The 25,933-nt window shown below is 41.8% G+C and overlaps 1 protein-coding gene and 1 long non-coding RNA gene across 2 annotated transcripts in view; both read right to left on the bottom strand.

Annotated features, from left to right (window-relative positions):
• The window catches only part of CSMD1 (CUB and Sushi multiple domains 1), a 1,361,167-nt gene that overhangs the window by 1,132,793 nt on the left and 202,441 nt on the right, over positions 1-25,933 (bottom strand). The window lies entirely within an intron of this gene.
• Positions 9,252-17,166, bottom strand: LOC125433165. Its single transcript, XR_007244604.1, has 3 exons — positions 17,026-17,166; positions 12,602-12,611; positions 9,252-9,262 (listed from the first exon to the last, which is right to left on the bottom strand). It is a non-coding gene; the product is annotated as an uncharacterized LOC125433165 (long non-coding RNA).

Below are 25,933 nucleotides of genomic sequence, written 5' to 3'. Positions count from 1 at the left end.
GGAATGCTTCTGGTTTAGGCACCGTGGAGACTCACAGCACCCGGCTGCCTGTGTAAGTTTCCCCTTGCTGATACATTTGCCTCTTGCACAGGTTGAAAGGGCACTTCATTAGCACAGGAGTGTGCTGGCTCCAGAGGGGGATCCCCTCTTCAGATTGGGCTGTCCAGATTATAAAATTTAGATTTCCTGTTGGATTCTACCTTTCCTTGTGCACTGTGCATTTAGGAATTAAAGACACACATTGTGTACTTCTGCAAGATCATTTTGCATTATCTTAAAATTGGCAACATTTAAACACTTTATCATTCATCCATAAATTCTGTATAGTTTGTCTACATTTGTAGATGCCTATAAATAAAAGCACACGAGACAGAAGAATGGTTTTACTATAAACTGAGTTTATCAAGTCAGGTTCTACATTTGTGGCTTTGTTGGCCGAGGCGTGTACGTTCCGTGATTGATTAGGTGTTTTTCATTCATAGGTCTTAAATGTCTCAAGCATATTCAGTTGCTGTCCAAGGGTGGAATTCCCTGGGCAACTTTTTTTTCAAAGATCACACCACACTTTTGGCTAGGTTAAATCAATTGGCCATAGCCATTCTTTATTAAACATTCAGAAGCATGAGGCCAAGCAGGGGTCTTGATCTGGACAACTGAACACAGCCTTTGTGTTGGTGCTTGCCCTGACCTGGCATGGCCACTTCGCTGCTTCTGCCCTTACTGAGGCCGGAATCAGCTCATGCCCTATCCACCCTGAGCAGCATCTGCAGCTCGTGGTGATTCACAGCTGTCTTTCCAAATGTCTCCAACTAAACAAGGATGGGGATTAGGATAACTGTGGAAAATTTTTTGTATGAATCCATATTGGACCATTGTATTAGCCAGCAAACCCTATCTATGGCATCTGAATATGACCGTATTCACACAATGCTCTATAATGCTTTATCTTTCATGTACATGCAAAAAAACTAGCAATAAATATTTTATGCTGTTAAAGACGTGCTAATATTTTAAACAAAACTTAATTTAAATTTTGTAATATATCAGCTATTTGTTTGAACCTCTGTAGATATCTGTGAATTACTGCTAATACAGTACCAGAATAAAATGGATGACAGATATCAAACAGACTTTGAACTGTTAAAAACATTTTTTTTCTGGAAATGTTTGCAGTCTCTCAATACCTTTTGGAGACCACATATTCCAAGGGAAGATGCTGTAGAAGATATAATGGAATGTTTTTATTGCAGAGTGTCCAAGCACGAGTCCCTGTGCAGTGCCCGGACTTGTGAAACTGCAGGAGGATGTGGCAACGCCCGCTCTCCTGGAGGAGATGGCGCTCGACGATCCGCCGCCCCTCCCTTCGAGCGGGACTCCACCTCCCTGCCGTGTTGACGCAACGATCCGGGGACCGACCGGGAAGCCGATCTTCCGACCCATCGATCCTTCGTCGGGTCAATCAACCAGCCCGCCAGCACGAATGCGCCAGGACGAAGGAGTGAAGGGGCAGAGCTGTGAGCCTGGCCGGGCTCACCTAGCCCCAGCTGAAGCTGATGAAGGAAATCTGAAGGGACGGCAGCTGGGATGTGGCAGGGGAATTGGAGGGGAAAAGGGATATAAGGGGGTGGGAAAGGATGCTCAGGGGTGTTGGCAGAGGGAAGAGGGTGGAAGGGAGACCTGTGAGGAAGCAGGGAAAGTGATCTGTGTAGCCCAGAAGGGCAGGGAGAGGAAGGGTCCTGCAGCCCAGCTGTGCAGTAGAACAGGCTGGGAGACCAGAGCTGAGCACCAACCCTGTGAGAGTACAAGAGGGAAGGGGGAGTGGTGGGAAGCCTGGTAGGCAGACCAATCCTCGCTCAGTGAAGTAACAGAGCGAGGGGAGGAGTGCAGGAAGGGTGCAGGAAGGGTGCCAGGGCATGCCAGAAGCTGAGGCGCCCTGTGGGTGAGACTATTTAAAACATCGTCTGGGGAGGACAACCCCCAGGTGAAGGGAGGTGGGATGGCACACTCGCCCCAGGGGGACGGGCGGTCAGGGGAGGCGCCACACAGAGAGAGCCACTTTGCTGTCTTGCATTTCACACTCTTATGATGATAATAATATGAAAGTATTATGATGTCACAATATGAAAAGGCCTTTCTGTAAGCTCCATCATAAGAATTAAGCACTAGTGAGTATCTCAGGAATGCTGTCATACTGTTGAACCATTTATCCAACGTGTGTGTTCCTGCAAGCAACATATTTATGTATTTGCAATATTTACATATTACCATTTTAATGAGGTGCTGAAGATAATCAATACTGCAAACAAATCAAAAATACAATATACACATTCATAAAGAGTTAAACCATCAAAATTACTAAAAAAGCAAATTTAGAGACAGTAATAGCACAGAAAGAATAAACCCACAAAATATAGGAGCCATGTAAAATACAAACATAAAATTAATTCCAGCCAAAATGTTGAAAATAAAACTCCCCATTTTTTTAAAAAAAGTCTTGGCCTAATACTTCCCAGGGACTGGGATGGGGGAAGATAATTCTAAACATGCAAGAAAAGGGGCCCTGTTCCTCATGGCCAGCCACCTTAGCAGGTTGTCTGACAGAAAAGAGGACCCCAAGTATCTGTAATTACTCAAAAGGAAGATGAACCTGAATTAAGAAGGTCCCCTTTAAAACGTTACACTCACACAAAATTAGTTACAGACATGACTGTAACTTGTATGTAAATGTAAGACAGCCACCGGATGTCATAACTGGGTAAAACACCTTGTCTGGTGTAGGAGTAAATATTGTAATGGAGCGTCTAGGCAGAAATATGTAAGTGAAGTGAATCATTTAAATAAAGTGAAGTGAATCCTTTAAATATTCAAGACTAGACTATGAAGACATTACAAATAAAAACAAAATAGATGTCAGTAGCAAACAGGCAACAGTGAGGGTTTTTTAATACAGGAGTGAGGATATGCTGCTGTAGTCTACCTAGGGTTGCCAACCTTGAAGGGCAGTGTGAAGTTCTCCTTGAATTACCCCTGATCTCCAGAGATCATTTCTCTTGGAGGCAATGGCAGCTTTTGTGGGCAGATTCCTCATGGCATCACATCCCTGCTAAGTCCCCCCCCCCCCCACAGACACAACCTTTTTCTTACCCACATGATTGCATTGCAAGGATGCTGGACTTTAACTAGAAAGGCCCAAGTTCAATTCCCTGCTCAGATACTAAGCTTGCTAGATGACCTTATCTATATCTTATTTCAGAGTACAAATGTTTTCTTGAAAATAAATGGGAATAGAGAACTGTACATATAATGCTATGCTCCTTGCAGGAAGAATAAGAACATAAGAATATCCTTCTGGATCGGACTAGTGGTTCATCTGGTCCAGCATCAGAGCAGCCAACCAGTTGCTGTGGTGGGCAAACTACATAGAAGCTAATAGTCCCATCCAGACTTGGCAGGTGGGCAGGGGCACCACCCTGTCCCCTCCAATGGCCTTTCCTGCAGCATGGGAAGCCCCAAAAGTTTTTTAAAAAACCCTACCCATAAATCCCCCATACAGCAAAGTGGAGATATGCTGGAGAAAATATGGCGTATCTCTGAGCCTTGGTCCACAGAAGTAAGGAGGCTAAATGAGAAAGGTTGGCTCCACCTTTGGAAACACCCCCACCACATCAGCACAGCTCGGGGCAGCATGGGAGTGCTGACGGAGAGTTGGGAGCTGCAGCTGGGTGTCCCAAGGACCCATAGAGACTGGGCACCATAGCGGATTTGTCCCTCTACCAGGGTAAGTACTTCGGGGAGGGCAAATCCATTGGTGTAAGCCTGCAGCACCTACAGAGGGGGATTCACTTCCCTCCCCCCGGATTGCACTTCAGATCTCCTTTCTGCTGTAGCGGTGAATACCAGCACCGGTATTCAGAAGTTTGCTGCCATTAGATACAGAGGCTTCATTCAGTAACCATAACTAGTAGCCACCATTGATGGACATCTCCTCTGTGAATATGTCTAGCCCCCTTTTAAGGCTATTGGTGGGATAAAATGCAACTGTCATAATGTGGAAGGGGGTTTCAGGCAAACTGGACAACAAAGTAAAACATAGAGTCATATAAGAAAAGCATTACGAGGATGAAATGTAGAAAAGCAATGTTAATAGCTGTGAACTGGTGAAATATGTCCTACATCGATTTCGATTTCGAATACCTTTAATGGCATATAGATTGTTTAAGATTAGCTTAGCAAGATAATAACAGCCTTTACAACTTTACAATTTCTGACGAGTTAAAATAACACCATTTAAAAATTTAGCCACCGCTTCCAACAGCTCGTAGTTGTGGCTGTTTAAAAGATATATAACCTTCTGTTTATCTGTAATGCCTTCACTTCCATGCAGGAAGGGGATTATGTGCTTCTTCCTACCTATCTCATAAAAGGGACAATCCAACAGCATATGAGATACTGTTTTACAGAACCCATGCCACACGTGGCATTTCGTTTATGTGGGATTCCCAAGGTGGTTCTCAAGGTCTACAAGGAATATTAGGCAGGGCATTAAGCACCCAGCTAAGGTGGATTGCTCTGACGCCACCGGGCCTCAAATCCAGGAGATAAAGGTACTGGGCTGCGTAATTAGTCTATCCATAGGTATTCCCAGAGAGATCGGGAACAGGTTTTATTAGCTTCCTCTCTAGCATCTGTTGAAACTCTCTTGTCAAAAGTCTCTTTCTTGATAGCTCCCATAGACCCTCCTGCTCTGTTAGTACTAGCAGGTTCCTCTCAAGGAAATGCCCAACTCATTAAGTTTGGCTTCGGATTTGGAAACCCACCACACTGGGTTGTGTGGAGGACGTGGAGCCGGCCCCTGGGATGTATAGTCCAGTTCATCTCCGGGATTAAAAAAAACAAATCCTGGGCCCAAAACTTGGAAATGTACGGCACCAGGCCAGAGTTTCCAGTCGATGCTGGCCTGTTTCTAAGCACAGGGCCTCTATAGGGGAATACAGAATGCAGCAAGCCAAGGATTTTATACAGTAGAAAGTATGACTGGACCCTTCAACCTCCTCTCTGCTCCATGCCCCTATCCAGATGGTGGGGATCCCATAAAGATTTGTTGACTTCACTTTGGCATTACAGAAATGCTCTCAACGCTGCAGGGATGTATCCTCGGCCTTCCCATAGAGGAAGCTGGGTGATAATGGCTGAGGTGAACTTAATTTAGCGGCGGAGATGGCCCGATTTCTATGTAGTGTCCAGGAGGCCCTATGATGGTAGGTAAGCCCTAGGTATTTATATGACTGCACCTGCTCTGAAACGTACTGTGGCCTTATCCGGGCCAATTGGTGGTTTTCCATTTATGGGTAAATACCTACAATTTTGGATTTATCTAAGTTAAGTTGTAAATCGCTAGAGTGTGCAGTATCTCTATACAACACTCTAAAGCTCTCCTTAGTCCGACTCGCGTGAGCGGGAAAGTACTAACCGCGCTACTATCAGCAAACAGGAAGCAGGGTATGGAAGTTGAGTCCAGAGTTGGACTATGTACTTGGGCCTCACTTAGTGTGGAAGCTAGATCGTTAATAAAGAGCTTAAAGAGTGTAGGAGCCAATACGCAACCTTGTTTTACCCTCTTTAGTAACTTGAATTTTTGGGGTTAACAATCCCTCCATGTTACATCTCACGTGGCAATAGGTGTTTGTGTGCAGGATCTTAATTAATTCAAGCAACCTTGGCTCTACACCTTGGCTGCTGAGTTTCTTCCAGAGAATCTCTCTATTAACAGAATCAAATGCGCCCCGGAGATCGATAAAGGCTGCATACAAGGGGCTCTTTTTCCTCTTATATTTAGTTATCAAGCAACTTAACACCAGGCAGTGGTCATGTCCTACATGAAATGAAACTATAAAGGTTCTGAGATAATCTGCATAGAAATAGTACTCTGTTAGATTTGTTTCTTCTATATCATCGATATTAACTTACCTAACAAAACAAGAAAGAATGCAACTAATAGATGCATTATTTATTAAAAAATACATAAGAAATTTGGAGTTAAACTAACCCAACTTACAGCCATCTGCTCCTTCTGCTTGCCATAAAAGCAGTAAAGCATTTTGTATATGATTTAGCTGCAAACATAACATATACCAATCAGAAGAGATTTCTGCTTACCACACCATGAATTTCTTACAGTATATTTCCCTGAAGGTTTTCACTTTACATCTCTGTCGCTCTCTGTAATGCATGTTTGTATCACATTCTCCTTTCAAGGATTCCTTATTTCCCTTCTTGAAAAATATCAAATAACATTCCTCCACCCCACCCCCCATCTTTTCCCATGAACTATACATTACTATACAATACTGTTCGTTTAGGTAGTGTGCTGTGTCTTGCTGGTCAAAGTTGAAGGAATTGTCTCTTTCAACTGTAGAACATAATAGACCAGGTATTATGCATCCGACACAAAAAAGTCAGGTGGGATCAGGGCTTCAGTAAAGACAGGAATCAGGCAAGACTGGAGAAGAAGAGTTGGATTTATATTCCCCCTTTCTTTCCTGTAAGGAGACACAAAGGAGCTTACAAGCTCCTTTCCCTTCCCCCCTCACAACAAACACCCTATGACAGTGGTGGCGAACCTTTGGCACTCCAGATGTTATGGACTACAATTCCCATCAGCCCCTGCCAGCATGGTCTGAACATTTTTTTAAAAAAAAAATGACTATCATGATGTTTTTTCATCCACTTTATAGAAATAATCCCAGCTCAGAGAGAATATTATTCATGATCCCTTACAACAATATTTCACCAACGAGACTATGCAGAAAAGTAACCTATTCTGTTAAACTCACTGATCAAGCATTTTTGAAATTCATTTTGAATAAACTCAAAAATCATGGGGGGTGGAGGTGAAGGAAATGTACCCAAAAGATTTGCCAACGGTGCATTTCACCCAACCAGGATAGCTTTACAGCTGGGGATACTACCCAGCAATGAAACCTTCCTTTCCAAAGGGCTTCTCAAGCCCGAAGCCTTAGAATTCTCATAATGGAAAGCGATATATGCTGCGGCACCATGGTGCATAATCTGATCCCTCCTCCACCTGAGCACCTCACCCTGTCTCCACCCCCCGCTGATAAAGGTCGGGTGGCAGAAAGCACCAGCATAGAGCTGGGTGCTACTGCTGCAGGTCCTAATATTCCACATTGCGTTGATGCCACAGATTTGCCCTTCTGCTGGGCTTGCGCCCCAAGAAGGGTAAATCCACTGGCAGAAAATAGTGCTGTATCCAGAGAGAAATCTCTGATTGTACAGTTAAACCGCTAAAAGCAGAAATGTGTTGCAGTTTTCTACCGAGTATTAAAGAAATGGAAATCATCTTTTTGAAAGAAAGATTTAAGTGCCTTTACTTTAGTGAAAGCAATTTGAAACCAACAAAATTTATATTTTGATTAACACCTCCAGTTTCCCTGGTAGGTATATCCTTTCCACTCATTTTTCCATGTTATCTTCTGTTGTTTGAGGAACACTGAAGGGAATTAGGCGCTGTGGGGAGCGCCAGTTTAAGCAGATTCTTTCCTGATGTTTTCTGTATCTGTGGCTGGCATCTTCAGATAATCCTCTTAAGATTCCAGCCACAGATGCAGGCGAAACAGCAGAAGAATGCTGCTAGAATTAATGGCCATACAGCCCGAAACCACACAGCACCTGCGATTCCGCTGTGAAAGCCTTCGACAATATACTGAAGGAACTGCGTATAAATTCATCCTGTCCATGCCTTTAAACCACCGGTGGAAACACATTCTGACCTCTCTGTTGGTCTCATTAAAATAAAAGATTTGAAAGTTATTTAATTGTGCCAGTAACAGTTGTCAATTTTACACTTCTGTGAAATGAGATTTCATTATTATGAAATGACAATTTAGATCATCCATTTAGGTGATCATAACTACGCTTCACTGATTTTTTCCTTCTAAGCTGTACTCTGCTATTCAGCTTTTAGACCTAACTACAATAATGTAGCATTTGGGGAAAAAAATACAACCCAGTAAGCCAGCACTGGAGGCCAAGATAGAGTAGCAAGATCTCAACAGCCACCACGATTTCCCTTTGATACTCAGGTGGCTGGAACAAAGGACAACCAAACGGGTGCAAAAGATCAGCATGCTGAATGTGATGAACTTGGCTTCATTGAAACTAAGCCAGGTAGTTTCCGAGCAAAGAAAGCCACTAGAAGCTCACGGCCAGCCAGAGGCCTCCATATAGCCCAAGACACAATAAAACATAGTAGGAGAGGCATCATTACATTCTAATACACAACTTCTTCTGTCATTGAATGCATGTCAACATCTGGGAAAGGGGGAGAAATTACTAGCCAAATGATACAAATGCCTACTTGAATCAAAGAGCAAGAAAGAACAATAGAAAGGACAGTCTTTCCCCAATCTTACTTCCTCATCCGGCTTCTAGGATCGGTGGCCAAGAAAGCTGGCAACCACTGTGATTGTTTTGCTAATACAGAAGAAAACTGCAATGGAGAAAATGATGCCAAATGCTGTTTACGGAGGAGACATGCCACCTCTCTAGGTTTACAATGAATAGCAGGGCACAGAGGCAGAGTAGAAGGGAGTCTGTGAAGAGCCGTGATGTCAGGTTGCGGTTGTTGGCTTTCACTATTGGGGTGTGGTAATGCTTAATAAATATTCCAACTACCAGGACTGTAATGAAAGAAAGGATCAGAGCAACAAAAGAAAACTGTTCCCAGGATTCTTGATAAGACAAGAAGCTCACTCTCTTGGGAATGCAATAATTTGGTTCTGCTTGAAAATGGTCAGCTGATATCTGAACAATCAACCATATCTGGAAAGAAAAAGGTGTTTTAAGTCAAGCAAAATGTCTGTACTGTCTATTTGCTTCTGACCTAACTTTCTATAACTCCCTTCATGTATTATACAAACAGGCTAAAATACTTCCTCTTTGCATTACTGATGCTGAATGGTTGGATGAACATCACAGACTCCAGGTCGATTTCAAATGCTACATTATTATTGTTAAGAATTTAAAAATGCACTTTGGTCAAATGGGTTCTAAAATGCACTCAAACACTTTTTTGTATGTATATTTTCATTTCAGTTTTCTGTGACTAAGCCAGCACACATGACATATTCTGCCATTTACAACTTGTGAAGGTAGTGATGCCTCATGGTGTGTCAATATTCTCTCATCCTTCAACCTTCAAATGATGTTAGCATGAAGCGAGTATGGGAATTTCTTTTCTAACCTTCCATCTAATCCTGGCTACTGTCAGGGACTGTCAGCCCTTCACAACCAGTAGACTCTTGAGTTTGAAATCAGTTTATTGACAGGATATTATAAACAGGGATCCAGGCAAGCTGCAACTGAGTTCCACTACAGCATTTTGTAGTTAATATCTTTTGCAGAAACATCCCTCTGATCCCCAACCTTGGGATCCTAGCAGGATGAAATTTCAGAAAGTGTTTCCAAGGAGTTCAGAACCTCCAAGGCCAAGCCAAAGATAAGGCCACATGCTGATCAGCAAAGGATGAGAAAGTTACTTTTGTGTTTAAAGCCAAAGAAACAACCAAGCGGGGTCTCATGTTGGCACCTACTCCTGGCCCACTCCAGAGTCTCATGAAGAACAGGGAAGAGCTGAAATGCTAATAGCTCTTAACAGGGTCTTCACATCCCTAAGAAGTATCACCCCCATATCCAGGTCCAAACTTATCCAGGTACAGTTGATGGAACTCCCAAACTAGAGCTGGGGTGGCAAAAGAAAGGCTTCCATCCGCTTTTGTTTTGTCCTAGGGGAGAAATGTTTCTAGCTCCAGTAAGTACTCGTAACTATCAAAGTACTTTCTGGCTCATTCCAAGACATGCAGAATAATGCATTTTCAAACTGCTTTCAGTGCTCTTTGAAGCAAAACCACTTGCAAACAATTGTGAAAGTAATTTGAAAAATCCACTATTTTGTAAAAGTGAAGGGCCTCTGTTTTACAAATTGCTTTTGTCTTTACAGGAACGCTCCTGTAGGCCTCCCGATTCGCATGGGCCAAAACAGCAGTGTGAAAATGGTGTAAAAATGGTGTAAAGGTTTTAAAACGGTGTAAAAGGGTTTATACTGTTTTCACACCGCTTTCCTCACTGCTGCTTTTTGGCTCCATGTGGAATCAGCCTGGAACGTCAACCCATTTGATAACTCTGTACTGTACATCATCTCTACCTTTGATGAACAGAGATTGTTCCTTTGGACATGGGCTGCACCCTCACAACAGCAGAATGGCTCCCCTTCCCTTTGTTGTCATCTTATATCCAGGATCATAAGGATCTTAGGTTGTACCTAAACCAAAAAGAAATAGAGTATTTATCTTGACTTAAAATGGGGTGTGCTCCATTTTTGTTCTCTACATTTTAAAGTTTGGGTATAACAGACCTGGGATATTTTCAAAACCTCAGATAAAAGTGACAAGTTCTATATTGGGTTTTTGGGGGGTGGGGTTTCTTCAGAATTTTTCTGCTAAACCTGGTCCTAAACAATCTTGGCTTAACCGGGATCTTAACATGGGTCTGGAGGAGGCAGGCAGCAGATAGCTGAACTCAGGCTGTCTGTTGCCTTCAAAACCCATGTAGAATTCAGAGGCACATAGGTTGAACCCTGTACCATCCAGGCTCAGGGCAGTGATCAACTGTGGGGCTAAGTCTGAAATCCATATGGATCGGGAGCCTGAGCATGAAGTTCAACACTGCAAACAACCCAATGGAGCCCAACATTCAGATGCAAATACTGTCTCCAAACACTGCATAGAGTTTGGAGGTAGCACATGCAACTCAATGGGCTCAACTAGGCTGCAGTTAAGTTAGGGGATGGAGAATGGGAGGGAAACGAGGAAAGATATGCTTTTAAAAAAAAAGATGGTCAACGAATGAGCCCTCAAAATGCTGACAGAAACCAGACTCTTCGCACCTGCTCAGTGGCTTTTATTGCTGCTTTTTTTCTGGCAGGTGGAAAAAAAACATAAAAATACTAACAGTTTTCAGGTTCTCCTCGCCCTTTCCCAAGACGTGGGCTATTTACGCTCTCTGCACCGGTGAATTTGGTGTATCGGCAAGAAGAGAGGCAGCGCCTCAAGACGGAAAGTCAGCTTCTTCAGTCTTCCTCCCACTACCTTGAGTCATCGCTGTTGGCCTAAGACTACATTCCACGCTGCCCCTCCTCGGACTCCAGGGCCGAGGACAGTGAGGGAGGGTCTTAGGAGGCCAGCAGGGCTTAATGGAAGGCTATGAGGTGAGTGGAGAGAGATGAGAAAACAGCCATTCCCGGGTGGTGCGCTCTGTATCGGCCAAGCTGGGAATGCGCTGTTTTCCAAAACCCTCGCGAGGGAGGGCTTTGGAGAGGCTGGCCTGGATGCCCTGGGGAGGGAGGGGGAGCCACATCAGCTTGCTGCTGCCAAGCTGCCTGTAATAGGCTCCCCTGGGATGCATGCTTTTACATCCCCAGGGCGCTGTAAATGGCCCGCAGAAAGCCCCCCCACACACACACACCTTCTGTTCAGCTTTACCAAGCACCCACACACAATAAACAGATAAAGAGAGCCTGTTACGCTAACAATGAGTTACAGTTTCCTGAACATTGATGATAGATCCTCCCTGAACACAAGCAGCTCCATCCCACAGTTACCTATTTCCTTTAAAAAAAAAAGCAGCTTTCCAGTCCTACCTGGTTAAAATGGGTTTGCCAAACCATGGATTTGTCGTTCATCTGGAAGTCCTTTCTTTGAAAGAGGCTGGGGAGGATCTTTCCAGTTTTACCTAACAAAAGATTGGCTTGGAAATGTTACCCAGTTGATAATATCAAGTCCTGCTAATAATTCCTCCATTGTGATCAAAGGAAATCTGGTCTCCAGCGCTGTTGTTGAATGAGACATGTCTCAGAAAGTGTTGGAGCTACATTGAGAAATGAAACAGAAGCCTGCCGCTTAAAAAAAAAAAAACGAATTACCACTTCCTATGTCTAACTTCACTAACAAGTCTGATTGGTTCACTGACTTTTTAATGGGCTATGCCTTTCATTATTTTTCAATCTGAATACAATGTAAAATTTACACCTTCATAGTGAACACCAGGTTTCTGAATTTTTTATATAAGAGAAGGAACATTTTGTCAGACAGCATTGAGGAAAATTAAGTCGCTAATTATAGATCTTATCTCCTTTTAATATGGCCATGAACAACACTTCAAGTGATTTCTTCATCTCACATGGTGGCAAGAGAACAGAAAGAAATATTTAAGAAAAATAAAAATATTTACATATTCCATTATTATTTAAGACAAATAAAATTAAAGAATGCTTAACAAAACCATCTCTGCCCAGAATTTAATGATTTTGCAATCTACAAATGTTATAATCAAGAAGAGGTGACAATGAAATAAAATGATAGGGCGAGACTGGTTGTGGTGGTTTTCTGATCGTGAGGCCATGGTCTGGTGGTTCTTATAGTTTCTCCTGCATCTTTCTAATGCAGAAAAAAAACCACAAACATTGGACCTTTTATAGTGAAACAGGCATTCAAGCTGTAACATCTAGATTGTCTGTCATATTCACAGAGTTATAACTATCACAGAAATGGCACCTACCGGCCACTTGCCAGTGGCATGGAATGAATTGCACATCTCCTGCATAAGGTTTATTCAGGTGTGAATGAGGTAATACTTATGTTGAAAATACTTCCTCAACCTGTGACAATGTTGATTTCCAGATTACAAAGGGATGAGCTACCCGCCAGGGCTGTTGGTTTTCAATTCTCTCTCCTTGCATCTTTGTTTGAATTTTTTTGAAGAATGCATAGCATGGGAAGCATAAGCAACAGCATAGACTGAATTGTAGATGCTATAGCTGTGACCAGTCATGCTCATTTCAAATGCAGGAAGGTCCTTCAGGGAAGTCCTTCATCTCCTGTGCAATTAGCCTGATGCATTGCCCAGAACTGAATTTGGGAAGGCATACGAAATGTGTAGCACTCCAGAAGTCCTTGAGAGAAAACGCATCTCCCTCCGTGCTGGATGGCTTTCTTGCTCTTAAAAAAATTTTGAACTCCCTTGAAGTTCATTGGAGCAGAATTGCAACAGATATCATGCCATGGAAGATTTGGTATCATCCCAGTTCTTTATCGCCATAGGTTTTAATTCCATGTGAGCTGTTACAATCCAGACTTTACCTTTGGTTTTGCATCATGCATTCAGTTTGTGCTAATTTTATCAAACCTCCCCAAAACTATCATACTGGCGATCTTCCTTTGAAGATAATTACGCTGGCACTACTTCCCATCATTTTTTTTCATACAGTTTTGAAAAAAAGCTTTTCAGATAGCCTTTCATATAACTTTCATTGCCTTCTATGTTGGGCTTGTATACATGAAGGCAAAGCAGATGCCATGCTGGGAATAGATTGAAACATCCTCTGCATAAACCACTTAAATTCACACCACCAATCATAGTAAAGAATCCAATCCACTTCCAGTTGAAATGCAGAAGCAATTGAAGAATCCCCAGGTACTTCTGGGTTTATCTGGACCATATTATACAACAATGGCCAGTCTGTAATCCATCATCACAGGAGTAATGGCCATACAAGATCTAAAGATTTTTTTTTTGTAAAGAGGTGCTTATATGTGTTCTGGGTATCAACAGAAACTGTTATTGGTTTATAAACATACAAAAAACAATCGTGATCAAACGAGCAAACAAAGTTAAGAGTGATCACAATTACAAATTACAGATAGAATAAGTAAACAATTTATCTGATCTTGGTGCAGCCTTAATAGCACCTGGTAAAAAAAACTTTGCTACTTTCTTGCCCATTTCAAGTTTGGAATTATTCAAGAAAAGGAACAATACTGAAGAATCAGTAGAAAGTTTGTCCTATTTACTAAAAATAGGGCTTTGATACCTGGTTCGATATCCAAATAAAAGGGACAACAAAGTAGAGCATGATGGGTAGTTTAAATAAAGACCACCTGCTGGGCAATGCCTATCTGAATATGTTACATTTTAATATCTTCCATAGAGACTTCTCAGATGGCATAACACTGGCCAGAAAAGAAATCTGGCCAAAAGAAATCTGGCCAAAGAAAAAAAGCTCTATGTTTGTTTGGATTTTGATGGTAAAGATATGTGGTGGGTGACCTGTATTAAATAGAATCCCCAGTCTCAAAGGTCTGTACTATTATACAGTCTCATTGTCTGTACCTATTAAAATGTTGTGCTTTGATCTCAAAAAGTCTACATTTTTTTTGGATGCCCCTCGATGCTGAGAGAGAATAAAAAAGTGATACTCTTGTTCTGTGGATATGACAAGAGATATACTTTTATCCCTTAGATATGCCAAGGGATTTATTTATTTTTTTCTTAGTAGCACATGAAGCCAATTTGAAACATTGCATTCTTGACAGCATTTGATAAATGATGTTAAGGAAGTTGGAATTATAGTGTATTCTCAGCCAGCATCTAAAAGCTGTGGGCCATGCCTTAGATTGCCACAGAGTGTCCTTTCAAGAGCTAATTATGACTGGGTTGCATATGTTACACATCTTGGCATCCAGCAAAATTTTCTGCAGGAGTTTGGATTGATTTTGTTCCAGGGAATGGGTGAAAGCACCAATCCATAGCAGAATTCCATAAAGCAATTGGGCATCTATTTATTTATTTATCATATTTATATACCGCCCTCCCCCAAAGGCTCAGGGTATTACATAACATCGTACAAAGCAACATGTGCTTCACTCCAGGCAAGTATGAATGTCTATTCCTCATTAAAGTTCAAAATATTCCTCATTAAAGTTGTGGTAGATGGCTTTGTTTAATGATATGGAAGTGCATCATGGGACGTGATGCTCTTTCTGTGATATAAGGTTCCAAGACTGTGCTTTCTCCCCAAACTGACATTAATGAACATGGAATGGTTGCTCAGCAATGTTACATGATTCAAACCGTAGGAATGAACCATCCAGAGAGTTTGCTCACTCCAGAAATGTGTATACTGTCAAATGAACTGTATACTGCCTGTAAAGTAATTTTGATCATGAATTAAAGATATGCTTAAAAAATAGAATTCTACCCAAATTCTATCCATACATCCAGAACTACTTCAGCAATTTTAGCACTGAAACCTTTTAATGCAGTGCGCAGATATGGTTTCCAGTATTTAAAAAGTAACAATGAATGGCCAAGGCACTAGTTTTGGCTGTATTTATTCCTGACTTACTGTGAGAGGTCCAAGATGTGCAATATTGGAAATTTAGGTCTAGCTACTTAAAAGGTTGGATCTGTTCTATTCTATTGTGGTTTATTCCCCAATTTTTTCCAGGCTTTTGAAAAGATAAGGACTTTGCTCAACTCCCCCATTAGAAGCCCTGTTTGAAGCAGTGGTTGTAAGCTCCAGAAGGGATCCCAAGTATCTCTTGCAGAGTCTTTGTCTTCAGTTTTCATCTCCTTCATATAACAGAAGCCCAAGCATACATTATATGATGCGATATCATCATAATCATGAATTTTCCGGGCCCAGGATGACTTTTACATGGGGCTGGATCCTACTGTGGGGCCAGGGCCGCTCTCTGGTCCTACACAGCTGAGTTAGTTTTAAGAAAAACTTAAAGTTTGAAATAAAGCAAAATACATCTGACATTAGAAAACAAACAGACAGTTTTACTTAGCAGAATATAGATCAGTTTACAGAATGTGAACTCTCCCAAGGAAGAAACACACCCTTGGTGCCCTCAAGTGATAGACACAGAATTTAGATCGTTACAGAATACAGATAAGTTGAAGAAGGTGACCTCTCCCTAAGGAGAGGCACGCCCCAATACAATGTTTAGAATGTTACAGGAGATTGCCCTCTCCTGGGTGGCTCTCGACGGAGGCACGCCCAGTATAGGAAAACCTGAGTTTTTGTAGATGCAAAGACGTCACATAGTCCTCCCCTTTTGTTCCACGTATTATGATTCATATGTGTTCAAACTCCATTGGTCAGATCTGTCTTTGGTCACAATAAGACAACCTCTTATTCTACGTCAAACGCTACATGCTGTTTGTGCGTGCTTTCTCTCTGTGCATATACAAAGAACTGCCATAAAAGCTAGCTTGTTCCTCCAAGAAAAACTCGTTTTGCTAGGTTTCTCTCAGAGAAAGCTATCCCTAAGGCAATGCAGCATTCCATTGGCTCATAAAACTTTCCTTCTCTCCCAACATGAAATGTTTCTAACAATTCCCCAGTTTGAAATGTTAAAACATGATTCTAAGACTTATACAATGATTCTAAGACAATAGAATTATAGTGAAATACAAATACATGTGAATCACTTATCATTTATGTGTTCATTTAACTATATAGAAAAACCACTTTGTAATTTAACTAATCACATTCATTTCTAACCCAACAACCTAACCAAGAAAACAAGGTCATATAAAATGCATCTGTCTGCTGTCACGTAGCAGCCTATAGTTACAAGATCTCAAAAGATGTTATCTGTAGTTGCCTGCATAGCTGGTAACATTCCTTTGACCTGTTTCAAAACTGCAGGCTTGCTGGTCGCTATACAGAAGCTCCATTTTGATTCTTTGCAAATCTTTGGTTCATTTGGATTTCCCATAATTCTTGATTAAATACAAATTTATACACATTCTGGCCTGTTCCCACACCAGAAAACAAAGTTAGCGCTAGTTAATACAGTTATCCTTTTTCTACTCCAAAGGCCAAAAGCATATTCCCTCTGCTTTAAAGGTCTTCCAGGCCAAAGTCTTGCAACAACTCCTTTACGGGGTTCTGATCTGGATTACCGTTTGGTCCAATGCGGTTGAAAAGGTACAATCAGCATTTCTCTACAAAATATTTGGAGTCCCACAGTGTGTGCCTTATGGGGTGCTATGCTTAGAAGCTGGGCATGCACCTATTAACTACCAGGCTTCTTGGCTACTTACTCCTTTTAAGTCGTTTGATAAAGATATGCTTTTAGCTTCAACACGGAAGCCTACTGCATAGGGCCTTAGTTGAGGTCCAAAGCTTAGAGTGGTGGAATATAATCAATGGTAAACTCAATTCATTGGGTTTCTCATTAGAGGAGTTGGTATTGAAGGACCCCCAACAAATATATAGCCTAATTAAACTTAGACTATATGATCAGGAGAGTATCAACATCTAATCAATTGTGCAACAACAACATGCTCCCCATTGTACTTCTCTTTGTTATAAACTCCTGAGCCTGGCACGATGGGCCAAATACTTATTACAAATCCCGGATTCTAAACAACGCTTGGGTACTGACTCGAGCCAGATGCAATATTTTTTCCCCCCTGCCCTTTGCAAGGCCGGATTGAGAAGCGGCCTCTATCACATAGACTATGCCCTTTCTTGTCCCAATTCATGGGAGAAACATTGGACCACATTTTATGTTATTATTGCCCAAAAATATAATCCCCAGAGGGAAGCTTTAGTACCACCGATAATGGGGAAATGTGCCCCCCCAAAATATCAATCCCAAAATTGTTAAACAGTAATAATCCTTCCATACTTGGGAGGATAGCCAATTCATTTTGCTGCAAGTCATGTCCTTAAGAGGTATGTAAAATAGGCAAGTACAAAACTATTTAAATGTGAAATACTCCATACCTCCTGATAATTCTGGGTATTTTAGAAGGTGTTTATATGAGCTCACTGTTATTTATTGCATTGTCATGGAAATTCTAATTAATTTTATAGTATTAGTAATTCTATAGTATTAGCAGTAATTTATAGCATTATATAATTTCTATAGTATTATTAAATTAGTATATACAATTTATAGATCTTGGGGAAGGCTATACCTTTTTAGTAAATAGGCTATGAATAACGAATATCTTAATCCTGTCTTTTAAGTGTAGTTTTACTATACCTGTTCACAATCCCGTGTACAATGGAATGGACAAAATTTTTTAATCTACGTTATTTTTTATAAATGAAGTGTGATTTTAGAATGTAAAACTACTCATAGACGCCATGTACAATTCTTTTAAATTTTGTGATGGTCTATACTCACGCTTTTGTATCTTATGCCAATAAAGGTCTATTGTATTGTATTGTTGTATTGTAATACAGTTATTGCAGTGAGATGAAGTTAATTTTACTTTATTTTCATAATGTTGCTGATCAACAGGATCATGGCATATTATACACAGAAATATTCATTTCCAGGTTCCTTCAAACTATTTTCAATTTAAAAAGGAATCATGCGTGAGGTTAAATGAATCACTCAGTTTTCAGTTAATGATGATAAGGCCTTAACTAACCCAGTGGTGGTACTACTTGTTTTCATTAATACAAACATTGTAGCCAAGTCACTGTTTTCAGGAGCCTACAAAGAGGTTTTAGGTGAGCATTGAGCAAGCCTGTCAAAGCATGCCTAACAATATTAAATCAGTAAACAGCACATTTGAAACTGAATGGAAGATTAATGCCTTAGGACATAAACAATATTTCACATCTGATGTGTCACTGATGTGTCACTGACATATTCAAGAAAGAAGTCCTTTTTGGCCAATACTGAACTGAAAATACATTGTCCCTTATGACGTGTGTGTGCTGCATGTAAGGAAGAGATACTTTGCCTTTAGTATATTGTCTAGTACTATATACAGAATAATATGATTTCAGCTGACAGAGAAATTCCAAAAGTGCTGAGAGATTTGGGTTAACATCCCCACTCTACCATGAAGCTTGCTGGATGACCTTGGGTTCTCTCTCCAAAATCTATCTCAAGTGGGTTTTGTCGGGACAAAATAGGGAACCACATACACCAGTGGCTCTCAACCTTCCTAATGCCACGACCCTTTAATACAGTTCCTCATGTTGTGGTGACCCCCAACCTATCCATTTTACAGATGGAGAACACTGATGCAGAGAGTCTTAGGCGACCCCTGTGTAAGGGTCATTCGACCCCCCAAGGGGTCACGACCCACAGGTTGAGAACCACTGACATACACTGACCTGAGCTCCTTGAAGACTGGCAACATAAACGGACATGTAATAAAGCTTACTGATTTCAGCTGAATAGGAGAAACAGTGATGGGGAATGGATTGGAAAGATGGAGTGGAGTGGAATATAAGCCTCTCTGTCTAGAAATCAAAGGTGCATTATGATCCATGACGAAGCCCTTCCAAATGCGAGTCTTTCTGGTAAAAGGCTTGCCACCATTGCTAGCCTCTCTGCCAGTTCTTTCTCAGCAAATTTTCATTTGGAAAGTGATGGGAACTTGCAAGGTGATGGTTCACTGGATCCTGAATGATTGCTTGCATCATGAAGCTCCAGGATTTCCAGCCATTGGCTGGCAACCAGCAGAAGAGGGAGGAGTGGAGAGGAGTGAACGTGGCATTGTGCTGATGGAGCAGTGACTTCTGTTGAATAAAGTGTGGCACAATGAATAAAGTTTGGTCATGTTCACAACCCTACTCTTTGAGCTTTCATTCCCTGTCACTGCCCTGCTGTGTTGCAGCAGGAAGAAAAGAGGTAGGTCAAGCTGTTTTCCTCGGAGGAAAGAGACCTGGATCCATAGGAGGCACAGACAACTTCAGTCAATGGTCCATTTCACACAGCACAAATAAGATGTCCTAAGGACCTTTTAAAAAGTGTCTTGGGAAGCAATTCCACATAGCTTTTTCCCCAAGTTGTCCTCAGGATGTCTTATTTCAGCTCAAGGCACCTTTTTTGGAAAATGCTTCAAAGTTCACCTTTTCCCCTTAAAGTGCTTGCGACATCCCCTGCCTGGCTGTGCAGAATGTAGAGCTCAGGAGGCATCTTATTTTTCTCACTCACTCACTCTTTGGTCAGTGACACCCTCTGCTTGTGCCCACATTTTGTGTGCTGCCTCCATTTGCTGAAGGTTGCGCCAGGACATTTGCTCTGCAGGCTCTGATCCTGGGCACCTTTTCAGCCCCAAAAGTATATAGTTGTACTCAGCTGGTTCTGCTGGTTCTGGCAATGTATAGTTTTCCTTTTTTTTAATTTTGGAGGAGCTATCTTGAAAGATACACAGACATGCGAAGGAGAATCTTAGCTGCTTGGGGGACTCTCACTGAAAGGTATTGAGACAACAGAGGACAAATTTACTGCCCTTTGAGAAGTGCTTCTCAATGGGTAGTAGATCTGTCCTCTGTGGTCCCAATGCTTTTCAATGGGAGTCCTCCCAGCAGCTAAGATTCTGTCATGTGTGTCTGTGTATCTTCAAAGATAACTCCTCGAATTTTTTTTAAATACAGGAAAACTATATATTGCTGGAACTGGCAGGAAGAACTGAATAAAACTGTGTACTTTTCAGGCTGCAAAGGTGCCCAGGATCAGAGACTGCAGAGCAGACATCTTGGGGCAACCTTCAGCAAATGGAGGCTGGGAGAATTCCTTCACCAGCACACAAAATGTCAGCCACAAGCAGAGGGTAAAACTGACCAGAGAGTGAAATGGTCAGGCAGGAAAAAATCTCTTTTCCCTTCTGATGTCTTTGTTCCCTGGAACCAAACCAGCAGCCAGATACGCCACTGCCTCTTAACACATCACCTGAACATCTTATTTTGGGTATGCGGAGTAAAAAGAAGCAGTCACTACTTTTTAAGACATCCCACATATATTGGGGTTTTTTTTTGCTGTGTGGAACAGAACAATATTTCTCAACTGACTTACTGCATAAGATTTTTATGAGGACAAAAGGGGGATGTTAAAATTCCATTAATTAGTCTTGGTTGAAGCCATCCTTTCCATTATTCTGTAACATCTATTATATGGCATGAGTTACAAAGCAAGAGTTTTTCTCCAGATAATCTTATTATATAAAAGGCTCGCCATAATGACAATGACTCACTTCCACTCAATCACCAAATGTACAAACGGCTTGGGGTGGGGCTTACACAGAATTGGTAACAAAGTAACACAAACAAAACAGCAGAATGTGGAGGTTACTCGTTCTCTCGCATGCTTGCCCTTCTCTCCCACTGCTGGACAGTTGCAGCCACTGTGCTATCTGCTGCTGCCTGAAGAGGAGCAGGAGTTGGCCACGCCCCATTAGAAGGTTGCAACTGCTGGTAGCTGCAACTGCACCATTAACTGTTCTGTGGAAATACAGGCATCTGGGAAGAGGAACAGGAAGAGGAGGAGGAGAGAGCGGGTGACATGGGGCTGAGAGGGGAGGAAAGGCAGGAAAGGTCACCCTCCTTGGTAGGTGCTATTAACTCTTGCATGCTGATGCAAGCATCCAGGAAGAGGAGGAGGACGGGGAGGATACTGGTGAGGTGGAGCCATGGGGAAGAAAAGGCAGGAGGGGTTGGCCCTTATGAGTGATGGTCTTCCAAAGACAAATAAAAGGTTTAAACCCAGTTTTTCCCCTCTCCTTCCATCCTCTGACCAGGTAACCACCGTTGGCTTGAATGAGCCACAGTTTTGTTCCTAAGCCACCACTGTTGATCCTATTGGCATTCTGTCCAAAGAAGCTTGGGGCTGAAAGTATGCAAGATGCTCAGCTGACCGCGTCCTCTCACTCTCACAACGTATCATCCCACTTTGGCTCCCCCAGTCAGTGGGCTGAGAAGTGGGTGGCCTGATGCTGGATCCAAGCGCTGTGCTGCCTCAGGACTCCTTCTCAATAAAAGCTTTGCCCTGTTTTTTTCTCCGTTACTGTTGTTGGCTTCATTTGGGACCTCCCTCCTTCCCTTGCCCCAGGACTGCAATCAGTCACAGTATCAAAGATTCAAAATATAACTATATGCACATCCAAAGAAAATTCCAAAGACACAATGTACAAGCTGCAAATGCATGTATGCGCAGATACACACACACACCCAAACACACTTTAAAAAACTTGGGGAAGTGCTTCATTTTTTTAGCAGGATAGTTCCCTTTTCTCAGTTCTACCACGCATTTACAGTCCTACATAGTTTGGGATTTTAATGTTCCTCCTTTGGTGCCAGTTTCTTCCTTAGTAACACAAATCTCTTGAGGTAGTTTCTGTACTACACATTCAACTATGAAAAAAAAAACACATTGCTCCTGATGTCATTATCTCTTTTTGTTTCATCTTTTTTTAGGCTCTGTGGCCAAAAGACATGTAAAAACAAATACTGTTGTAAACCTTAAAGCCACAGAAATGAATAGGGCCAAAGCATAGGCCTTTGGTAAGCCTAGATTTTCCCAACACTTTTTACTAACACTATTGGTTTTGCTCAGCTATTTTTTAGCACTTACCCTTCAACTGAAAGGGCAAGCAGTTAATGTACACTCTTAGCCAACTGGCAGGAACTATTCTGTAAATGAGACTCCTGTTTCCCAAAGAATGAACAGAATTGCTCCTATACAAAGCACTGAGTATTCACCCGATCAGGAACAGTACAAGCAGGAGCTTGTTTTCCAAACAAGAGTCAGTCACAGGGCGGTAGGATCAAATTGGCTGAATAGCCAGAATGCTTGCTAATGCTAATAATGAAACAAGCAATGAAGAAAATAAATTAACACAAGGGTATGTGAAAAACCTGCCCCACAGTGCCAGTGTAAAGGTATCAAGCCAGCTCTGCGAAGTTGAGGTTCAATATCTTAATTTCATCAGCCTACTTTGAAAATGAATATATTTGGAATATTAAAAAGCTACTTAGATTTCCTAAGGCCATCTCTGATTAAACATAAATAGGCTGAAGAAAGTGATAAAAGTTGAAGTTCAGTATCTTAGATTTCATCACCCCCCCCCCCAAAAGAATGAACAGACTTTGAATTAACAAAAAAAATTGTGCACCATTTCTTGTAATACCCATCTCAGGTTAAATATAACAAGACCAAAGAAAATGGTCAATGTAAAGCAAGGCATGGTTTTGACAAGACAAATTGATATTTTAGATTATAAATCAATGCAAATTTCAGAACTTCAGATAATATAGTTAAAAGCAAAGCAAAACAAAACAAAAACACGTCCTAGCAGCAATCTTGCACTCTTGGAAGGCAAAAACATCACTTTTAAAAAATTTGGCTTTAAATTATTCCTTTGCATTTTTTCTGGCAGTGTCCCACATTACCAAAGCAAAAGCAAAAAGGCATTCAAATGATAGTACAATAGACAAATGATAGTACTATAGGCTTGAGATTGACACTTGCTTGAGTCCATTATGCAACATTATTTTCAATTAATAAGCAGGTGGCAGCGGTTAATAATGAAAGCTGCCCCCATCTTGAATGTCCAATAGTTAAACACACCTTGAAACCCTGATTCGACCAAGACTGTGTTATATCCAAAAAATAATTAATATCTCAGTTCAACCAATATAAGCTAAGGCCCCTTCTGCACTTGCAAAATAGTGCATTTTCAATCCACTTTCAATTAACTTTGCTGCTGGATTTTACTGTGCGAATTGCAAAATCCACTTGCAAACAGTTGTGAAAGTTGATTGAAAGTGCATTATTCTGCATGTGCAGAAGGGACCTAAGTAACACCAGAACCTCGCAAGAGGGGAGTGAAGCAAGGCTGTATTGTGCCCCCTCTGCTATGGAGAGTTCCTTTATGGATAGTTGCATGGAACAATGCCACTGAAAGAATACAATCTGGCTTCCTCTAAAATACTTTGGTTACCACACTCTGTACCATACACCATACTATGCTTCGAAACTGGCCAGAATCTACTTGAAACTAGAGCATGGCTGAATACATTCAAGTATTGGATTAAATGTTTCAACTCTGATGAGCACAGAAACTGCACTCCCAGACCTATTCATCTCAGAATGGTATCAATTACTCAAATCAAAAATTTGTCTTTTGCTGCTGCTGTTGTTGTTCTATTTTTGCCAATAAAGACTTTGCTTTGCTTGCTGGAAAATCAAAAATTTACTTTCTAAGTGTACTTTTGTATGTTGTCACCCAGAGAGATATTCCAAACCTTAAAAAGCAAACTTTTAGAACAGGAATAGCATATCTTATTGGGGCAAGCAAATAAATCATGCTCACCCCTTTCTGTCAGAATAGTACCTGAACAGGGGCATTAAGTTAATATCTCAAATTATTAACTGAACCCCAACAGAGATGGATTATTACAAGGGCCAGATGCAATACTTTCCCATCTGCCATCATGAAGGGTCGGTCGCTATTTATCTATCCCTCTCCTGGTCCACACTGTAAAAACCAAGTGGAGACTCTTGCTCACATTATACTTGACTGTCCGAGATCTGTAGGTATTAGGAATTTATCTCCTCTGCTGGCCATAGACAAATCTGAAAGAGACTCTGAAAATTCTGTTGTGGGGCTTCTGTTAAACCAGGGGTAGGGAACCTGCGGCTCTCCAGATGTTCAGGAACTACAATTCCCATCAGCCTCTGTCATAGATTTGCCTATGGCCAGCAGAGGAGATAAACAATACAGATGCCATGCTCTTGGGAAAAGTAGCAAAATTTCTTTTACAAGTGATCGAACTTTTTAAGTAGTGTCTAATGCTAGATACAGTTTGTCTGTGTTTTGACCATATTCTTGCTTTGTACATTACAAATGTCTGGTAACGTTCTAGAGCTTATTTTATATGCTTAATAAAGGTTGTTGTTAAAGTTTATATTAACCCAATAATTAAAGATCTATCAAATGCAAATCCCCCTTCCCCTCCAAAAAAACTAAGCAAACCAACAGATATCTGCCTTACTATATGCAGATGACATTGCCATTCTATCCTATTGCAAAGGAGCTTAGAAGAGCCTTTTGGGCTCTTGCTGCATACTGCAAAAAGGAGAAATCCTAACCTATAATTGTCTGAGTAGAATGTTGTGATGACACCAATGGGTGAGCAGGACTGACAAAGTGACATTCCATCCACTCCCACTCCCACCTTCCACAGACCCAGGAGCAAGCCCAACTCTGGCGGGCCCCGAAACACACTCCCAATTCCCCCAACCTCTCTCAACCCCCAACAGCCCAGCCCAGATGGAGGGCAGTGGCACCATCATCCTGGTTCCCCACCATCATGACAAGCCCAGACTGGCTGGCAGAGCTGTTGCACCTTGGTGCCTGCTGCTTTGCTGGCTGCCAATCCCCACACCAAGTCCCCCATTCCACTACCCTCCATTCCCAAACCTCACCTCCCCACCCTCCCCCCACATCAAGCTATACCTTTTCATCTTCCCCCAGCCCAACCTAATCCTTCCCACCTTCCCCAAGCCTCCCCCTTCCACCCTCCCTGAGCCCAACCCACTTCTTTCTACCCTCCCTGAGCCCAACCCACTTTTTTCCACTCTCCCCAAACTTCACTGTCCTACCCTCCTTCCACCCAAGCCTCCCCATTCCACTCTCTCCCACCCCAAGCCACTCTTTTCAACTCCTCCCACCCAACCTTTACTTTTCAACCCTCCCTCCACCCCAAGACACATCTTTCCATCCATTCATCCTCCCTCCCTCCCCCACCCCAAGTCACATACTTAGGACCAGATAGGTGGGAAATGTTGCACCAGGAGAAGGGGGGTTGCTATGGTCTTGGTAAAGACCATTGTGGGGAGATGCTTGTTTGCACCCCACTTTGCTAGAGTCCATTGCATCTCCCTCCATAATGGCTTTATTTAACAATAAACTTCCAAAAGACCAAGACTGCAGAGACATTTTAAACATAAATGACAGATCAATGAACATGACATAGGACAGGTAAAAGTCTTCAAATACTTAGGGGCAGTGTTTTAATCAACAAGTTCCTGGAGGGCTTAGATAATCTAGGTTACCAAAAGTGCCCAAAGACTGACATCAGATATTCTGAGATTTTCCTTCATGAAAGGGGGCTCACATATTCCCTACATGATTAAAGTTTCTCAAAGTGAAGTGACACCTCAACTTCGGATGGTTCGCAAATCTGTTTATACAAAGACTTTCGTCCCTTGAAAGCAGTTCAATCTAAATTCCTTAGATGTATTTTTGG

The sequence above is a fragment of the Sphaerodactylus townsendi genome, linkage group LG01, assembly GCF_021028975.2.
Source record: "Sphaerodactylus townsendi isolate TG3544 linkage group LG01, MPM_Stown_v2.3, whole genome shotgun sequence".
Classification (NCBI taxonomy): Eukaryota; Metazoa; Chordata; class Lepidosauria; order Squamata; family Sphaerodactylidae; genus Sphaerodactylus; species Sphaerodactylus townsendi.
Note: the sequence above shows the minus strand (reverse complement) of the source record. Positions and strands in the feature narration are given on the sequence as shown.